This window comes from Schistocerca piceifrons, chromosome 4, assembly GCF_021461385.2.
Source record: "Schistocerca piceifrons isolate TAMUIC-IGC-003096 chromosome 4, iqSchPice1.1, whole genome shotgun sequence".
Classification (NCBI taxonomy): Eukaryota; Metazoa; Arthropoda; class Insecta; order Orthoptera; family Acrididae; genus Schistocerca; species Schistocerca piceifrons.
Window position 1 is genome coordinate 693,230,268 of NC_060141.1, and position 20,012 is coordinate 693,250,279.

Consider the following 20,012-nt stretch of genomic DNA (forward strand, 5'->3'; position numbering starts at 1 on the left):
TAACGCACCTGTTACGAACTTTCTTTTCGGAATACACTTCAGTACAGAGTCAATGTCATTCTGCAAATCGAGGAAGCTCACGATAGCGCATGATATGACATATTGCATGCTAAGGAGATGTGGAACCTGACAAGAAAGCCGGCCGGAGTGGCGGAGCGGTTCTAGGCGCTACAGTATGGAACCACGCGACCGCTACGGTCGCAGGTTCGAATCCTGCCTCGGGCAGGGCTGTGTGTGATGTCTTTAGGTTAGTTAGGTTTAAGTAGGTCTAAGTTCTAGGGGACTGATGACCTCAACAGTTAAGTCCCATAGTGCTCAGAGCCATTTGAACCATCTGACAAGAAACTCACAGTTTCAGAATTATATGCAAGTGAAAAGTTTAAGAACAACGAACGGGAGGAAGGAATACTAGGGTTTAAAGTACCATCGACGATGGTGGTCATCAGAAACGAAGCAATAGGTTGGAATTGATGGATAAGGAAATCGGTCGTGTCCTTTTCAAAGAGACTATTCTGGGATTTGCCCTAAGTGATACAGGGAAACTACAGAAAAAGAAAATCCAGATGGCCGTACGGGGATTTGAACCGCTGTCGTTCCGACTGTGAGTCTAGTGTCTTCCCATTTCGCCATCTCGCTCGATTTCTTGTTTACAAGAAGTAAAAACGTTTTTCTCTATGTCTTGAGGTAAGACGCCGAAATTAAGATAGCCATCACAACTACCCTTGAGTCATTTGTCTTGTTCGGCTATTCTGCTTGGAATTGATTGACAGAGTTGTTGGGTGTTCCCTTGAGGGATACCGTGCCAAATGCTGCCCAACTGGCGCATTATATTGTCCAGATTACGAGCTGGTTCGAGGGTCGTGCGAATAATGCTCCAAATGTTCTCAGTTGGGAAGAGACTGCCATGCTACCCGATAGCCAGGAGTGATGCCATTCCTTTTCATAGCAGGATTCTTTAGTTATCATCGGCGGCACCCTTACAGCACAACGGTACATCGACGTTACTCTATACCCCGTTTTGTTGCCCTTCATAGCGCGCCATCCTGGGCTTACTTTTCAGCAAGATAATGCGGGCGAGAATTTCTGCTGTTTGTCTTCGTGCTTGCCAAATCCTACAATGGCCGGCACAGTCGCAGGATTTTTCCTCAATTAGCATTATGGGCAGGGCCCTCCAACCACCTCTAGATTTTGACGATCCAACGCGCCAATTGGACAGACCTGTGCACAATATCCCTCAGGAGGACATCCCAACTCTGTCAATCAATGTCATGACGAATAACTGCTTGCGTAACGGCTAGAGCTGGACGAATGCTTTACTGACTTACTCAGTTTGTGAAGTTCTTTCTCTTGAATGAATAATCCAGTTTTTCTCAAATTGCAATCATTTGTTTGTAAATATACATAACTTCTACCAATTTCCGTCCTGTTCGCATAATTCTTTCGCGATGCGCCGCTTTTTCTTTTCCTTTTTCTTGGAGTGTATTTTTGAAGAAATGTGCATCACGTTAGATTTAGCTGATGATTCTCCACCGCGTATAATCTCATTCTTTTTCCAAACTTGAAAGCAGGTACGGAAATAGTTATAATAAAATGTGATCCTAAGTTCTTAACTCGTTCGCATTGCCACCCGGAAATGGCCATGTCAGACAATTAGGTTGCAGTATTTTCCTCAGCTGGTTGCATGTTCTTAAACGAAGGCAGAGAACCGTCCACAGTGGAACTACCAGAGAACCGCCAAAGGCAGCAACAGATGCTGTCAATCGGCTTTGCGATCCATGCGGCGCCAGCGCTTAAACGGATTATGCGAAAAAGTCTCTCGGCTGCTCGGGCGGAAAGCATTTCTGCCTAGGCCGTGCACAAGCTGCCGGAATGCTGCTTCTTCGCTGCTGCCGCCGCGAAAGCATGCCAACGATTTCTCTGCCAGAGGAATTCCTTCTCTTTTGCTACGCTACTGCTTCCGACAGCAGTCTGAAGCACGTTCAGATGAAAACTGCTCAAATGTATTCTGAATAATCCAACGCAGCTCCATGTCTGTTGCACACAGAATGCATTGTACTCAGGCTGTAAGCTCTACAAGCTATCAGTAAGAAAGGAAAAAGAGGGGAGTGATGATATCAGACGAAGTAATTCCAGTAAAACTATCTAAGCATGTATCTTGGTCGCAATCAGGGAGATTGTAGAATGCTTTCAGATTCTGTCAATACGAAACACGTGTGTTACCACTGACATGTCGGTATTTTGTGAGTGAGTAGCGTTTGTGTCAAACTTTCATACAAGACGTTTCAGGTAATACTGACGATTATTGTCAAATGATCATATACAATAGCATAATTATCAAGCAAGGAAGACACTTCTCACCACGTAAAATCAACGTTACCCATGGCAGTGAATACCGCAATTTACTCAATTCAGTGCCGACGACGGAGTGATAATAGGCGAAGTTACTTTTCCTTTAATTTTAAGTCATGGAATCTACTTTTCTATAGAATTACACATGTAATTCGTTTATGATTTTATGCAGAGTCTGAAGCAACGAGCCAATATGGTAAATAAATAGGCGCTTAAAGGTTTTATTGTCACCGATCGTTGTGATAATTTTGTAATTCCATAACCCGACGACATGCACTATATGATCAAAATTATCCGGACAACCCCAAAAACATACGTTTTTCATATTAGGTGCATTGTGCTGCCACCTACTGCAATGTACTCCATATCACCGACCTTAGTAGTCATTAGATATCGTGAGAGACTAGAATGGGGCGCTCCGGGAAACTTTCGGACTTCGAACGTAGTCAGGTGATTGGGTGTCACTTGTGTCATACGTCTGTACGCGAGATTGCCACATTCCAAAACATCCCTAGGTCCACTGTTTCCGATGTGATAGTGAAGTGGAAACGTGAAGGGACACGTACAGCACAAAAGCGTACAGGCCGACCTCGTCTGTTGACTGATAGAGACCGCCGACAGTTGAAGAGGGTCGTAATGTGTAATACGCAGACATCCATCCAGACCATTACACAGAAATTCCAAACTGCTTCAGCATCCACTGCAAGTACTATGACAGTTAGGATTTCATGTTCGCGCGGCTGCTCATAAGCCACACATCACGCCGGTAAATGCCAAACGACACCTACCTTGGTGTAAGGAGCGTAAACATTGGACGACTGAACAGTGGAATAACATTGTGTGGAGTGAGGAATCACACTACACAACATGGCGATCCGATGGCAGGGTGTGGCCTGGCGAATGCCCGGTGAACATCATCTGCGAGCGTGTGTAGTACCAACAGTAAAATTCGGAGGCGGTGGTGTTATGGTATGGTCGTGTTTTTCATGGAGGGGGCTTGCACTCCTTGTTGTTTTGCGTGGCACTATTATAGCACAGGCCTAGATTGATGTTTTAACCACCTTCTTGCTTCCCACTGTTGAAGAGCAATTCGGGAATGGCGATTGCGTCTTTCAACACGATCGAGCACCTGTTCATAATGCTCGGCCTGTGGCAGAGTGGTTACACGACAATAACATTCCTGTAATAGATTGGACTGCACAGAGTCCTGACCTGAATCCCACAGAACACCTTTGGGATGTTTTGGACAGCCGGCTTCGTGCCAGGCCTCCCTGACCGACATCGATACCTCTCCTTAGTGCATCACTAAGTGAAGAATGGGCTACCATTTCCCAAGAAACCTTCCAGCACCTGACTGAACGTATGTCTGCGAGAGTGGAAGTTGTCATCAATTTTAAAGGTGGGCCAACACTATACTGAATTCCTCCTTCGGCTGTATACAACGTGTTTATTTCGCTATCTAAATTTCAGCCTTAGGCCATTTTCGAGTGTTACAACGTCAAAAATTATTCGACTTCTCTGAACGAATCGGACCATTATTGATGTAACACTTGAAAATGACCTAAGGCCGAAATCTGGGTAATAAAATAAACACATTGTATAAAGTCAGATGGCTGAAACATCTTTTCGAAAATTTTACACGGCTGTGGCTCCATAAAAAGGAAAAAAATTCATAAATAATCAGCATTACAACCAAGAGCAACACTGCCTTGGTTACTGTGATCACGGGGATCGATATGAAAGGGCGTAATACTGTGGAAACTGCTCGAAATTAAATTAGTGTCTCCAGCTGATGAACCGCAACGAAATCATTGAAATGAAAAGCCGTACAGGACACAACACATCTGGAAAATGAAAGATTATGCTTAGAAAATAGAAGAAAAGACAACAAGCAGATAGACATAGAAGAAAACGAGAATGATGCGATACTGCACACACAGTACTAATATTCACTACGATGAAAGTACTACAATGGCTTTGGAACGGGGAAATACCACAGCCAATCGGTTGCAAATTATTCTTAATACATTGACCTAGGTTTCGGCACCTCTAAGTGTGTCTTTATCAGAATGAAATTTTAACAACTGCAATGTAACTTTAAGTTTGTGAAAATTTCATTCTGATGAAGACATACTTAGACATGTCGAAACCTGGGTCAGTGTATTAAACATTACTTGCAACCAGCTGGCTGTGGTACTTCTCCGTTGAAACTTGCAAGCGGTTGCTGAGAGACAGCCATGTTCAAAACTGTACAATGGCTTTGATTATCACACAATTCTTGGAACGTTAGTGTGTTTTGATTAGGCTCCTCCATAGTATTGTTGTAAATCTTGCAGAGAAAATGTCTCTCTCTTCTAATTCTTCACATAGACAACAAGGAAAGTGTTTGTTAAAAAAATGCCCGATTACATGGATTTAATGGATTTTGGTTCTGTCCTACAGTAAAATTAACATGTTATTACATGGACTAAAGAACTATCGATCAAAATAATATCTTGGTTATTTCTGGAATGAAACGTGATAACTCAGTGAGTTCGTTCCTGTCCCTGATTTTCTCATCCATTTTACGATAGCAATCAATAGACTTAGGAACATGAAAATTGCTCTGTGTGCTGTGAGCGGAAGTGTCAGTTGCATGATAATAAGGTACCTTGTTTCGGTATTGGTGTTTGTGAGTTTTAGAATTGGGCAGTTGTACCAAGTAACATGACTCCTAGCTATGATTTTTCTCTCTTAAATTCGAGCAACTGAGTAAGAGGTATTCGAGTGGCTCGGTTTTGTGAGGAATGCCAAAACCGTACTAATTACACTAATTTTGTAAACCTAGTATACAATCCATCAATCTTTTTCCATTGCGGGAAGATAGTTTGCCAACGGCAGTCAGTGTACATTCTGCATCTAACATTACGTCAGACGTGCTTCACACAGATATGCGGGTACCTCCACCCATCTGCCTTGGTCCCCTATCCCGTCCAGGAAGAAGCTCCTTATGAGAGAATAAAGGATGGGTAACCGAGGGGAATGTTATCTCTGCATAGCAGTAAGAAGAAGTAGCTCGCCGACACAGCCTCAAACATACAGATAATTAGTTATCTGATCGTGATTCTCTGATAGACGCGGGATAAGCAGAGCGGTCCAAGGCGCTGCAGTCATGGACTGCGACTGATCCCGGCGGAGGTTCGAGTCCTCCCTCGGGCATGGGTGTGTGTGTTTGTTCTTAGGATAATTTAGGTCAAGTAATGTGTAAGCTTAAGGACTGATGACCTTAGTAGTTAAGTCCCATAATATTTCACACACATTTGAACATTTGATAGACGAAGCATGTCTGAAGATATACCATGGCGTCGTTGTTCACTAGCACAGAGCAAAAGGTAACTGCAACGCTAGCGCGATTGGTTACGTTTCTCAGTGTGCCAAAGGCGAAGGTCTCTGAAATCGACCCAGTACTTACTAAAACGACAGTAAATCATCAATACAAAACTACTAATTCAATGTGGACAAGTATGACGAAATGAAATACCTGAGATCGTTTGGATGGCGTATACTGATCTTACCACGAAATCATTTAGCAAAACAATGGAATACCGAAGTACGAGTAATCTAAAGAGAATTTTAACACACTTGTTGCGTGTATGGTTGCACTAATTTAACATTCGATCGATACGGAAGTGGAAAATGTGTTTATTTGCTTTCATCGCAATCACAATGCAAGCAGGTTATCAAGCTTTGATTTTTTTGTTTCCAGTCAACATTAAACAGAAAAACAAACATAACTGTATGTAGTATAACAATAGATAACTGTTACTAAATGTTTCATATATCTGTCTTCGTTGGGGGAAATAAATACCGTTGGTGATTCTTCAGCCACGGAACGCAGTAAATGCACAAGATAGCTAAGTGAAAAGTAGCATCATAAAAAATTCTTCTTGATACAACAAGACCATCATTAACTGATAAAAATAACTGCACATCCAACACAGAATCATGAAGTCGAAAGTATGGTCTGTGCTGCGTATCTCCAAAACGTGCTATTAACATATCTCCTCTCTCTCTCTCTCTCTCTCTCTCTCTCTCTCTCTTTCTGTGTGTGTGTGTGTGTGTAGAGAGGGGGGCTATGAGTTTTGGCGGTTTGTTAGGTGCGAAAGCAACCTTATGAGAAACTGTTCTTATAAAAGTCTCGCGGTTTTTTAAGCAAAGGACCATATAAGTGGTGGACGCAATTGTGCAAGTTGGCTCTTTGTTGCTGGATTAGCAAAACTCATTCTACGTATATGCCGGCTTCTGCACTACACAGGGAATCTCAAGGTGTGAGACAAAAGGTACTTGTCATAACGCTGTATTTTTCCCACTCTCCCCTGTTCCATTCGTGAACTGTGCCTGCGAAGAACGACTCTCTTTATACATGCGTGTGGGCTCTAATTTTTTTTTATTTTTCTCGTTGTGATTATTTCGTGAGACATATGTGAGAGGAAGTAATATGTTACACTGCTTGTCTTGGAACGTACGCTCGCGGAACAGCAACAGGAAACCTCTCCGCGATGGACACCGCCTCTATTATAGCGTCCGCCGCTGGAGTTTGGAGTTTGTTAAACATTTCCGAAGCCCTCTCGCGCCGACTAAGTCATAGTGTGACGAAATGCGCCACTCTTCAACGGAGGTTCTCAATCCGTTCCATTAATTCATCTTAATAAGTGTCACACATTGATCAATAGTACTCTAGAATTGCTCGAACAAGTGATTTTTGAATGAATGCGTCATTTTTCCATTTAGGCTACATTTATTTAAATTTTATCTTCGTTTCGCAAGCAGTTTCATCTTTTGGAGACATTATGGAGTGTTTAACTGTATAAAAAGAACACGAAAGTATGTCGTGTGAATAAGATACCAGTTTCATAGGTACTGCATCTTTTTCTAGGTAACTACGTTTCCATTAATTTACGTCCACACCGTGGTATTACCGTTTCGTGGTGACAATATGGAGTGCACTTTTTATACTAGGTAATGGCTTAAAAGCCAAAACTAGTTGCGGAGGTGAAGATGTTTAAATAAATACAACCATTGTGGAAAAATGCCGAATTCGTTACCGGTTGCCCACCCGTGTCATCATAGAACATTTTTCCAAAAATTTGGAACGGAAACATCAACACTTTATTATGAGAGGCGTCACTACCTTTATAATAATCTTCGCGAAGTCAGCAGGCATAAACAAAAGGACTGAGGACTCACTTCATAACAATAAAGATAGTACACACACCGTTAATGACAGGAGGAAGGATGCCGTAAACAAGATCGATAGTCAGTAAAGGAAACCGCGACAAGGGAGTAAGTGTTGACAGGGGCAACAACGGCAGAGGCGCTGGTGTCGCGGGAGGGCGCGGTTCGTTAGCCCCCTCTCCGACGCCGTTTCCCTCGCGTGGCCTGGCTCGCAATCGACAGCGGTGGCAATACTCGCGCTGCGTGATTGCTGGCCGTCTTTTTCATGCGTTGCCGCCCTGTTAAAAAACCGCCCCCGGGAGGCGGCTGCGCGAGTAGTAAAATTGTTCGGGGGGGCGGCGTTTTACGACGCGCCCGGCCAGCCACCCCGCCACGTGTCCGCCGCCGCCGCCGCCGCCCCCGGCGCCCAGCGGACGCCGCCCCCGGACTCCCGCGCTCCGGGCACGTGCTCGATATTTTCATCGAATCACGGAGAATCCTCAGCGGAGGCCCGGGGATTCTGGCCGCCGCCGGCCATCGGAATAAATATCGCCGGCCCGTCGGCAGTATCCATCGCGTCCCGTCGGCTCAAAGACAGCCGAGGGAGGCGGCTGCGCCGCCGGCGGCGTGGTCCGAATGGCAAAGGCGCCGTCGCAGGCCGGGCCTTTGTTTGCCGGATTTCGAAGCAGAGGGTAAGTGGCGGGCAAAGGGTAGGAAATAAGGCGCCCCGCTCTGTGCCCAGTCGTCACGTGTCGGATGGGAAATAGAGCGTGAACGGCGTACAACGCATCTTACACCTGACCGCTTCGTAACTCAACGCAACATGCAAATCGCGAGAGCGTATCTTCACTTACACTGTGCTCTTTTAATGTCTTGAGTCATCAACGTTAAGCTCTACCAAGAAAAGAATTTTTTTGTACATTGTGGCGGAAAGGGCCTGTTGAACAACGTATAAAGGTTATTCGCGATATATTTAAAATGCAAGACGACCATAAACTCGGCATTCTAAAGTTATAAAAGGAAACGTCAGGATACCTGGAACAACAAAATTAGTTAACGACAGTTATAGTTACCTCGTCTACCACACTGCTAGCAGTGACGCATCATGTTCTCTATAGGGTAGTCCCAGGCCACAACTCGAACTGCAGCTGTCTGAGCAGGCCAGACAAAGACCTTTGTACTTTATGAATGGAAGCACACACAACTCTGGTGTAATATTCTACAATATTTATTTCACAAACCGGTTTTAGGCTGTTCGGCCATCATCAGGTACAAAGATAAATATGCCAGTGCGATTGAATATTACAGGATCGAAGACTTTAAACTAGGGCATCTACACAGTATCTCCTTTTCAAACGATGAAAAATGTTAATGTTGGATTTAGGAATAAAACGAGAGGAATTTTTTCAGTGTAAATGCGATGTAAGATTATTTAAATAAGATAAAATATGTGACACATTAACGAATGAACTATATACAAATTACTACAATTGTTCATAGAAGAAAATGAATTGAACAATAAAGTTTGGTGTGACTGAATAAAATAATCTTGTCTTTAATAGGTCCTAAATTATAAACAGATAATATATACTACTGAGATGAAGCATTAAGTGAAGCAGCCGTGATTATACAAAGCAAAAATTTTCATTCATAATGTATAAAATATTGCACTAAAAACCGACGGAACACTCATTCAGTGCAGTCCTTGTACTTTGTTTCTTGCCTAACGACGAAGCGCCACCAGAAAGGAAAGCCAAATACTTTCAGATTCTGCGCCACACAAACTAATCACATAGCATGTTCCACAGTTCTGGAGAACAACAAAATACATTGTTTCGAAACTATTGTAAAAAATGGCGACGGTCCTTTTGTATCATATCAAAACTTGAGCGTGGTTTGGACATGACAAGATGATTAAAAAATTCATTCCGATTTATTTCACTTACGCTTCACCCCTTCATTCCGTTATTATGCACAACAACGCTATGAGATTTCCGCACAAACGGATAAATTAGGTAATACGTTGTCCAAACTTGTTAATTCTTAAAATCAAAAAAATGGTTCAAATGGCTCTGAGCACTATGGGACTTAATATCTGAGGTCATCAGTCCCCTAGAACTACTTAAACCTAACTAACCTACGGACCTCACCCACATCCATGCCCGAGGCAGGATTCGAACCTGCGACCGTAGCGGTCGCGCGGTTCCGGACTGAAGCGCTAGAACCGCTCGGCCACACCGGCTGGCATCTTAAAATCAACTGACGTATGCCATGCAGATGCTTCTTGAACAAAGTTTACATCGATTGCTCACACATGTCAATACTACACTCAAAACAGAAACGAACTTAGCAAGTCCCCTTAAGTACGAGGGCCGTCCAATAAGTAATGCAACCCATTTTTTGTCGGCTCATTTCGGTTAAAACAATGTGCAGTTTGTTGTGAGACCGTGAAATATTCCCGCTCAGCCCCTATAGTTTCGTGAAGTATTGATAGGTGGCGGCGCTATACGTAGCTTTCAAAATGGGGTCTTTAAAGGAGATGCGTTCCAAGCAGAGAGGTGTCATTAGGTTTCATTTGGCGGAAAACCAGAGCATCTCAGATGTTCATAGGCGCTTTCAGAATGAACAAAGGCAAGCTCAGTCGTTGGGCGAGACACCTGTCATCACCTCAGCAAGGTCGCGCAAACCTGTCCAGCCTCCCGCGTGCCAGCCAGCCGCACACAGCTGTCACTCCTGCAATGCAGGAACGTGCGGACACTCTCATTCGAGGTGATCGACATATCACAGTTAAACCCCTCGTTGCAAAACTGGACATCTCTGCTGGCAGTGTTGACACAGTCATCCATCAGTGGGATACTCAAAGGTGTGTGCCCGCTGAGTTTCTAGTCACCCAACGAAAGACTATAAGGAGCTTCCATGTGTTTGGCCCCATGAAGGATGCGCTCCGCGGGAAGAGGTACGTTGATGATGGAGAGATTATCGTTGCAGCAAAGGCGTTAGCTCTGACGTCGACCAGTGGAGTGGTACCATGCGGGCATACAGGCCCTCCCAGTATGGTGGCGTGAAGCGTCGCATGGAACGGAGATAATGTTGAAAGATAGGGTTTTGTAGCCAAAAGAGTGGGTGTATTGGAATCCTGAATAAAACCAATCTTCTTTCAGAAAAAAAATGTTGCCTTATTTATTGAACGCCGCTCGTATAAACCGATGTCCTTATCAATCTAAAGCGAAATATATTTTTACATACTTGATGTCTGATGTGCTGCACTGTGTGACAGCATGCACGTTTCGATGTCATAGAAACATGGACTGCAAATGTGACAGTTAATTTGGATCATCAGGATATCAAACATTCAGTTTTCATGAAGCTTGTCTATGCTTCTAGGTGCTACGTTTTGTCTATTTTGATAGGAGAGATTCATGTAGAAACTGACAGATAATACATTTCGGGAATAGTGTTGCAAAAGTTTTTAATTTCCTGCAAGATAATGCACTGTAAAAATTAAAAAATCACAAATATTTCTGGAGCACCACATTTTTTGTTACGATTTGTAATAGCAAAACCACAAGAAATATTTTAAAATTCGTAGCTTATGTAAAGCAAAGAATTATTTTGGTTATGTTGGCGTCTTCTAAGGAATCACTGTAAAGTTGTGTTAATCTGACATTCTCTGCTTCAGACTTTGTTAAAGTGAATGACATACAGTTAATAATCAGAACTGAATGACGTAAGTCTATATAAATAAAATTAAGTAAATACTTCTTTACCACATCAAACCTATCGAAACTTAGCAGACGCTGCAGACGAGACGAATCAGCAGGTTGGCGTGAGTCCTATGCTCCCAAGGTCGTAGTTCCTCTTGCAAGCAATATAGACATCACTGTCACGGACTGTCGATCGTACTCCTGAGAAGAACAGTGCGGAAGTCTTCGTTGGCTTGTGACGAAATGCATTTTGTTTCCCCAACGTTTCCTAGATACAAGTTTCGAACGCAGAGAGCTAGGTGTCGGGTGGCCGCAGTGACACAGGTGTTCCTAGAGAAGAAGACATACAGAAACTGCACTCCATAAGGCGGAGATGTAGTTGCAGTTCGCCATCTTTGTCTTTCGGCACCAACGGTATTTCTCTGTACATTCATAAAGACATTGGGCCTGGTGAACTGGTTATTCATCATTGTATTGGCTTACGGCGAGCATTTCCCGTGTCTCGGAACCACCGTCAAAGCCTTCCAATGAAACTTTATGGCACACCCAACGTTGCCAAGAGTGTCGTTTTGTGCCTCAAGTGTTTCATAGCTTCCCAAGATACTACTCCAATGGCGTCTTCGTAGGATTGGTTTGTACTCTACACCAACAGACCGCATTCTACACGTCGAAAGAGAACACACGATTCGAAACATAAAATACGCCTCTCCTACAGATACAGAACAATTCCAGATAGTAGGGGGGAAATATTTACTAACACTGCTCTCCGTTTCTCTTTCCATTCTCCACTTTTCCGTTTGAGCACATATTTATATATTATTAACTGGTTTTTTTGTCTGTGTAGTGCTGTCACTGTCACTCTTGGCCTGCAGTATTTGGCAGAAAAATGAGTCACCAGTTTCTACGTTCAACAGGTTTCTGATCTAAACTCCGTTTTCAGGGACTAAAATTCGAGTTTTCGCATATAGCTCTATCAGTTCTCTACTTGACATTACACAAACCCAGACAACAGCTAATTCTGGGAATTTCATATGACGGACAAATTTTAACTGTAAAAGTGTAGTGAATACAAATTGATGAATATTAATATTCACATTAAAGTCTTTCGCGGCGAATGCAGTCCCTCAGCCTCACTCACAAGGCACGACCAAGAGCTTCTGTAAGCAGCCCAGAGCTCTAGAGCACAGAGTGACGATCAGGAACTAATCTTCGTCCTCTTGCCGTGACATATCTACCGCAGATGGTATCCGCTAGCCGCGATTCCGTCTACTTTCAGCATGGCCAGAAGCGCGCCATCGTATTTTGTCGATTTCAGTCAAGAAAGCTGATGGCTGGTGCGAATGACTTAGTTACTCAGTCAGATGAAGGCTATACTGTACGTATATTCCACACTTGTGAGTATAACACAATAAGCGCCCTTGCTTACACAGCAAAAATGTTAAGAGCCCTCCCACATCATCCTACAAGACTTACTTACTAATCAATCTTAATATGTATCAGGCTCAGTAATCAAATGCTGTTTGTCCAAATACATATACACACCTGTAATGGCATCAGCGCATGTTGGTGTGAGACAAGTGCAACACATTAGGTAATAGTTACAAGCCTAGGTGAACTTGGCGTTCCAGGACTCGTGCTCCGATAGCACGATAGCTGCTTCGGCTGTAGCCCAGAGTGAGTTAGGCATGGATCTCCACGCCAGGATACACAGACGAGATGGTCTATTTATGCGGCCCCCTTCCTGCCACACGCCTTGCACAGCAGCTGGTGCACGCCCGCGCATAAATATCCATAAACGGCCAGACAATCGATGTTATTGCCTGCCCACCACTACAGACGAAATCCCCCCGCACACATTCACTCCCTACGCAGAACGACGCTGTTTATTTTTATTCCTGACGCGTAGCTTGACTGCGCGTAGCCAGCTTTTATTGTTTATGGTCTGTTTATAGGAATGGCCGCTATATTAAACATGCGCCACGGGCGACGTAGAAATTCGATTCCAAAATGGACACCATTTTCTCGACAGGGGCGCTACTAGCAGGCATCTATATTAGAAGCCGGTGCGCAAATTCACTGCGGATCGCCGAACACAGAACAATGTATCTAATAATTACACCACTCGCTGGAAAATTCGCCGAGTGAAAAGCGATCGCTACGAGGATATGGTTGGGGGTTGCGAGAAATAGGGGGGGGGGGGGGGGGGGCAGGCGGAGAGAGAAATACGTCCGGCAGTCCACAAAGCCCGAAATGTATTAAAGCAATCACGTGCCCGTTTCGATTGCTAATTGCAAACTGGACCGTTCGCTATTCTGCGGGCGATGGCTCTTTTCGCGAGGCTTTATTTCCTAGCAATCATGTCTCTACCCCTTCGCAGTAATGCAAAAAGCCGGGAACAAGAGCTTTGCGGACGGTAGAATGACCTGTCGCAATGTCTTTATCGCTGTGTTTCTTCCTCTCTCTCTCTCTCTCTCTCCCTCCCTCTCCCGTTCCTTTCCCCCGCCCACCGCACCAATCTCTCTCTCTCTCTCTCTCTCTCTCTCTCTCTCTCTCTCTCTCCCTTCCCCTTCCCTCTGCCTCCCGTCCTCCCTCTCGTTTTCTCTCTCTCTCTCATACAAACGCGCGCACACGCACTTGCACACACACACACACACACACACACACACACACACACACACACAAGTGGTACATTGCTTCTGTTTACAAGAAAACATGAATTTTATACCTCGGTTTCGTCAACATAATACTGGCACTACTGTGTGTGGCTTGGTGGTAAAGTGACAGACTATGGCTATCAAGGTCGCGGGTTCGATCCCCAATCAGTTCTAGGACCGCTATGTGTCACTTCTCACTTTTTTTCACCTCTGATGACCGCAGCTTGTGATCTACTGGTTAAGGCCCCTTGAATCGAGAATTTCGACGATTTCTGCCCGTTTCGATATCGAAATGGGCTATATACCAAAATATATGACATAAATGACAGCATTTTTTGACTGTGTTGACTCAGAAGCTTAAAGTTTTTAATCAAATGAAACTATCATGTTTCCAGAGACCTTTCAGTTCTCAAACATCTATGATGTAAATACGCAGACTGGAGCGATGAATGTAAATTCGTCTGGGATTCGTACCTGGATCTACAGCTTACTAGATAGCTGCGCTAACCACTACGCCAGCCTGGCACAGTGGCTTTGTCTTACTGCGCGATCTACCCTGGCACGCGTCGCTCCTCAATCCAAATTCCCATTCACGCCTCAGCCCACATGGAGGGATTTTAAAAGGTCTCTGGAATCATATAGTTTCATTTGATTAAAGCACCTATGCCTGGGTTTCAAGCAGGCTCCTCCGTTTCGTTTCTTGCTGAGGTACTATTTCAGTACATTTTGGACACCTCTACAACGCTGTTAGAGTTGTGGGGAATACTACGTGGGCTGATGCGTCAATAGGAATTTGGATTGAGGTGGGAGGGGTGCTAGGGTAGCCCCCGTTGTTGTGCGAAGCTAGTAGAGATTTGCGCATCTGCCTAGTGTGGAGGACACCCGGGTTCGAATTCCGACTTTCGTACAAATTGTCATTCGTCGCTTCAGTCTGCACTTATAAACTGAAGAGCCAAATAAAACGGTACACTTGCCTAATATCGTGCAGAGCCCCTGCGAACACGCAGAAGCGCCGCAACATGACGTGGCATGGACTCAACTAATGTCTGAAGTAGTGCTGCAGGGAATTGACACAATGGATCCTGCAGGGCTGTCCATAAATACGTAAGAATACGAGGGGCTGGTGATCTCTTCGGAACAGCTCGTTGCAAGGCAGCACAGATATGCTCAATAATGTTCATGTCTGAGGAGTTTGGTTTCCAGCGGAAGTCTTTAAAGTCGGAAGAGTGCTCCTGGTGCCACTCTGTACCAATTCTGGACGTGTGGGGTGTCGCATTGTCCTGCTGAAATTTCCCAAGTCCGTCGGAATGCACAATGGACATGAATGGATTCAGGGTGATCAGACAGGATGCTTACGTACCTGTCACCTGTCAGAATCGTATCTAGACATATCAAGGGTCCCATATCACTCCAACTGCATACGCCCCACACCATTACAGAGCCTCCACCAGCTTGAACAGTCCCCTGCTGACATGAAGAGTCCATGAATTAAAGAGGTTGTCTCCATACCCGTACACGTCCATCCGCTCGATACAATTTGAAACGAGACTCGCCCGACCAGGCAACATGTTTCCAGTCATGAACATCCCAAAGTCGGTGTGGTCGGGCCTAGGCGAGGCGTAAAGCTTTGTATCGTGCAGTCATCAAAGGTACACGAGTCAGCCTTCGGCTCCGAAAGCCCATATCGATGATGTTTCGTTGAATGGTTCGCACGCTGACACGTTGATGGCCCAGCATTGAAATCTGCATGAATTTGCGAAAGAGTTGCACTTCTGTCGCATTGAACGATTCTCTTCAGTCGTCGTTGGTCCCGTTGTCGTCTGATCTTTTCCTGGCCGTATCGATGTCGGAGATTTGATGTTTACTCGGATTCCTAATATTCACGGTACACTCGTAAAATGGTCGTACGGGAAAATCCCCACTTGATCATAACCTCGGAGATGCTGTGTCCCATCGCTCGTGCGCCGACCATAGCACCACGTTCAAACTCACTTAAATCTTGATAATCTGCCATTGTAGCAGCAGTAACCGTTCTAATAACTGCGCCAGACGCTTGTCTTACATAGGCGTTACCGATCGTTTCTGCCTGTTTACATATCTCCGTATTTGAATACTCATGCCTATACCCGTTTCTTTGGAGCTTCAGCGTCCATCTCAAATGCTTTACGCCGTAGAGGGACCGTAGACCAAGATGTGACACAAATTTCAACTTCATAGTCTACCCGTTCCTGAGAAAAACGGGTCTTAACAGACTGACGGACGGACGTACAGACAGACAGACAACAATGTGATCGATGAGTGAAGTGCGAAAACCTAAAAAGGGGAAACCTGCGCAGTTTTGTTCTACCCAGCAACGATAAACTATTGCTAGAGAAAGTTACGTCACAGTGACGTAACTTTAATGGACTCGAGGAGATGCTCCTCTCAAATCCGGTGGTTTTATCTCTTACTGAGAAATTTGATTGGTTAGCAATCCCCGGTCACTGTATATCTGCAGAAGGACGCTGAGTGAAGACAGACTCGAGTATTTCGACGACGACTGAAGCCCGGCCAGAGCTGGGAGTGAGCGCCGGCAGCGCCGTCGACGCCGGCCCGCCCTAACAGCTTCCTTCCGCACCGTTGCCTCCGCTCCGGCCGGCGGCCGCTGCCCCGTGCTGACGTGCGGATGGCTCAGGGCCGCCTGTTTGCTCCACGCGTCGCCGAGTAGCGCAGTCTAACGTAAAATGAGAACTCTGGCGACGCTGATTCGTGTTACGCCGACACTACTCGTATTGCAGTGTCACGTTCTATGAAATGATGGTGTTCTCCTTCGACATGTTTTTTGGCGCCACACTTTCAGTACTTCAGTAGCGTATGGTTGAGACGACCATTCGTTACCATAAACAAGGAATAAAAGAAAAAAGAGAAAAAAGTAAACTCCATTCGTGTTATTTTTTGTGTGTTGTCTTCAAACTAGGGCCTATCTACACTACTGACCATTAAAATTGCTACACCAAGAAGAAATGCAGATGATAAACGGGTATTCACTGGACACATATATTATACTAGAACTGACATGTGATTACATTTTCACGCAATTTGGGTGCATAGATCCTGAGAAATCAGTACCCAGAACAACCATCTCTGGCCGTAATAACGGCCTTGATACGCCTGGGCATTGAGTCAGACGGAGCTTGGATGGCGTGTACAGGTACAGCTGCCCATGCAGCTTCAAACAATACCACAGTTCAAATAAATGGTTCAAATGGCTCTGAGCACTATGGGACTTAACATCTTAGGTCATCAGTCCCCTACAACTTAGAACTACTTAAACCTAACTAACCTAACGACATCACACACATCCATGCCCGAAGCAGGATTTGAACCTGCGACCGTAGCAGTCCCGCGGTTCCGGACTGCAGCGCCTAGAACCGCACGACAACCGCGGCCGGCATACCACAGTTCATCAAGAGTAGTGACTGGCGTATTGTGACGAGCCAGTTGCTCGGCCACCATTGACCAGACGTTTTCAATTGGTGAGAGATCTGGAGAATGTGCTGGCCAGGGCAGCAGTCAAACATTTTCTGTATCCAGAAAGGCCCGTGCAGGACCTACAACATGCGGTCGTGCATTATCCTGCTGAAATGTAGGGTTTCGCAGCGATCGAATGAAGGGTAGAGCCACGGGTCGTAACACATCTGAAATGTAACGTCCACTGTTCAATGTGCCGTCAATGCGACCAAGAGGTGACCGAGACGTGTAACCAATGGCACCCCATACCATCACGCCGGGTGATACGCCAGTATGGCGATCACGATTACACGCTTCCAATGTGCGTTCACCGCGATGTCGCCATACACGGATGCGACAATCATGATGCTGTAAACAGAACCTGATTCATCCGAAAAAATGACGTTTTGCCATTCGTGCACCCAGGTTCGTCGTTGAGTACACCAGCGCAGGCGCTCCTGCCTGTGATGCATCGTCAAGGGTAGCCGCAGCCATGGTCTCCGAGCTGATAGTCCATGCTGCTGCAAACGTCGTCGAACTGTTCGTGCAGAAGGTTGTTGTCTTGCAAACGTCCCCATCTGTTGACTCAGGAATCGAGACGTGGCTGCACGATCCGTTACAACCATGCGGATAAGATGCCTGTCATCTCGACTGCTAGTGATACGAGGCCGTTGGGATCCAGCACGGCGTTCCGTATTACCCTCCTGAACCCACCGATTCCATATTCTGCTAACAGTCATTGGATCTCGACCAACGCGGGCAGCAATGTTGCGATACGATAAACCGCAATCGCGATAGGCTACAATCCCACCTTTGTCAAAGTCGGAAACGTGATGGTACGCGTTTCTCCTCCTTACATGAGGCATCACAACAACCTTTCTCCAGGCAACGTCGGACAACTGCTCTTTGTGTATGAGAAATCGGTTGGAAACTTTACTCATGTCAGCACGTTGTAGGTGTCGCCACCGGCGGCAACCTTGTGTGAATGCTCTGAAAAGCTAATCATTTGCATATCACAGCATCTTCTTCCTGTCGGTTAAATTTCGCATCTGTAGCACGACATCTTCGTGGTGTAGCAATTTTAATGGCCAGTAGTGTATTTATTGTTCCAGATACGTGTTTCAAAATTTTGCAGTTTTCTAGCCTATATCTTTCTCATGTTGGTATCTGGTATCTCATCCCAAATAATTGAAATAGTTGACCTCTTACACTACAATTCGGTTCACAACCATTATTGTTCTTACGATTTCCGACCTTTAAAAGCCAATGTTTCAGTTCTGATTGTGAGCATAGTCATACTGTAGTGTTCAGCTGCACTGTGTAAGACAATTAAAGGATCATTTTTCCTAAACGCCATAATTGTCTCCTATTGCGACGTGGAGGTTTGAAATTTGCTCAAAGATGCCTTCAACCCTCCTCTGTAATGGTGCAAAAGCGTGGCGCGCTGCGACTTCATGCTACAGGTCGGCGACGCTTCAGGCACCACGCTATCGACACATGTGAAAAAAAAAAAAAATACAGGAGCTCAAAAGTTCTTGTCAGGTGTAAGGTACGTTAATTGATTCAACACACCGCCACAAAAGACTGACGGACAATGCAGAGTGAACGACTCACAGAGATGCCACGTTATTATAGGAGAAAGCGCGTGCGTGTGACATTGTATTAAGCAGTTGATAATATTGCTATTGCTACTGAGAACTGTAATGGGGCACAAGTAATTCTGCATGGTCTGTCAGTCTTTTATGGCGGTGTGTTCAATTTTACGCTATCGAATAAAGATGCCGCACAGCATGGCAATGGCTAGGTGACCGTTGCTCTAGTACGTACTCCTAAAGTAGATAAAGTACCAGGACTAGAATCGTTTAACAGTCGTGACGTCATCGCCTATCGGACATCTCAGATTTGTGAAGTCTACAACAGAGACATGGGAAAATCGTATTACGTGTCCAAGAGGATCAGGAATCATCGTTAAATAAATGAATCCGAATCTGCTTCAGTATTGGTCAAAACTGTTGACAGCCCTTCAAAAAATTAAAGTCGCTGGTGATCTCACACATTACTATAGTAATTAAATAAAGTTTTATCTCTGCCTAATCCTTTCCATAAAAAAAAGCTATACATTGATCTTACCGAAAGCTGAGAAGCGATTCTTTTTCATGCTGTAGCTCTCAGAGGCACCCTGGGATGCTCTCTGTATGAGGCATCTCTGTGAGTCGCGGCTCATCATCTGTTGCGCAATACTGATCCGTATGAAAGAACAAATGCGTATGGAACAAACAATCGTGGAAAGAATTGAGGAAAGAGTTCTTCAATGGTATGAAAATGTACGGCGAGCGGGGCAAGGACGGTGGCCAAAAGCAATCCTGGGTTGGTCGCTGCTGAAAATGGGGAAGAGCGGACGGCCGATAATAACATGGAGAGCGGGAATAATTGTAATGGTGAAGAAGAGGGATCTGAAAGAGTAAGACTGGAATGACCGTGTATGGTGACGAATGTGAGTGCAAGGCAACTGCAGAACAGAGGAGAAGCCATTAAAAGTAAAAGTTAGTGAGAAGTAATGGTCCAATAACGCTCTCTTCAGGTATGCCCGAAGATAGTTTTACCTCCGAAGATTTCTCCCCGA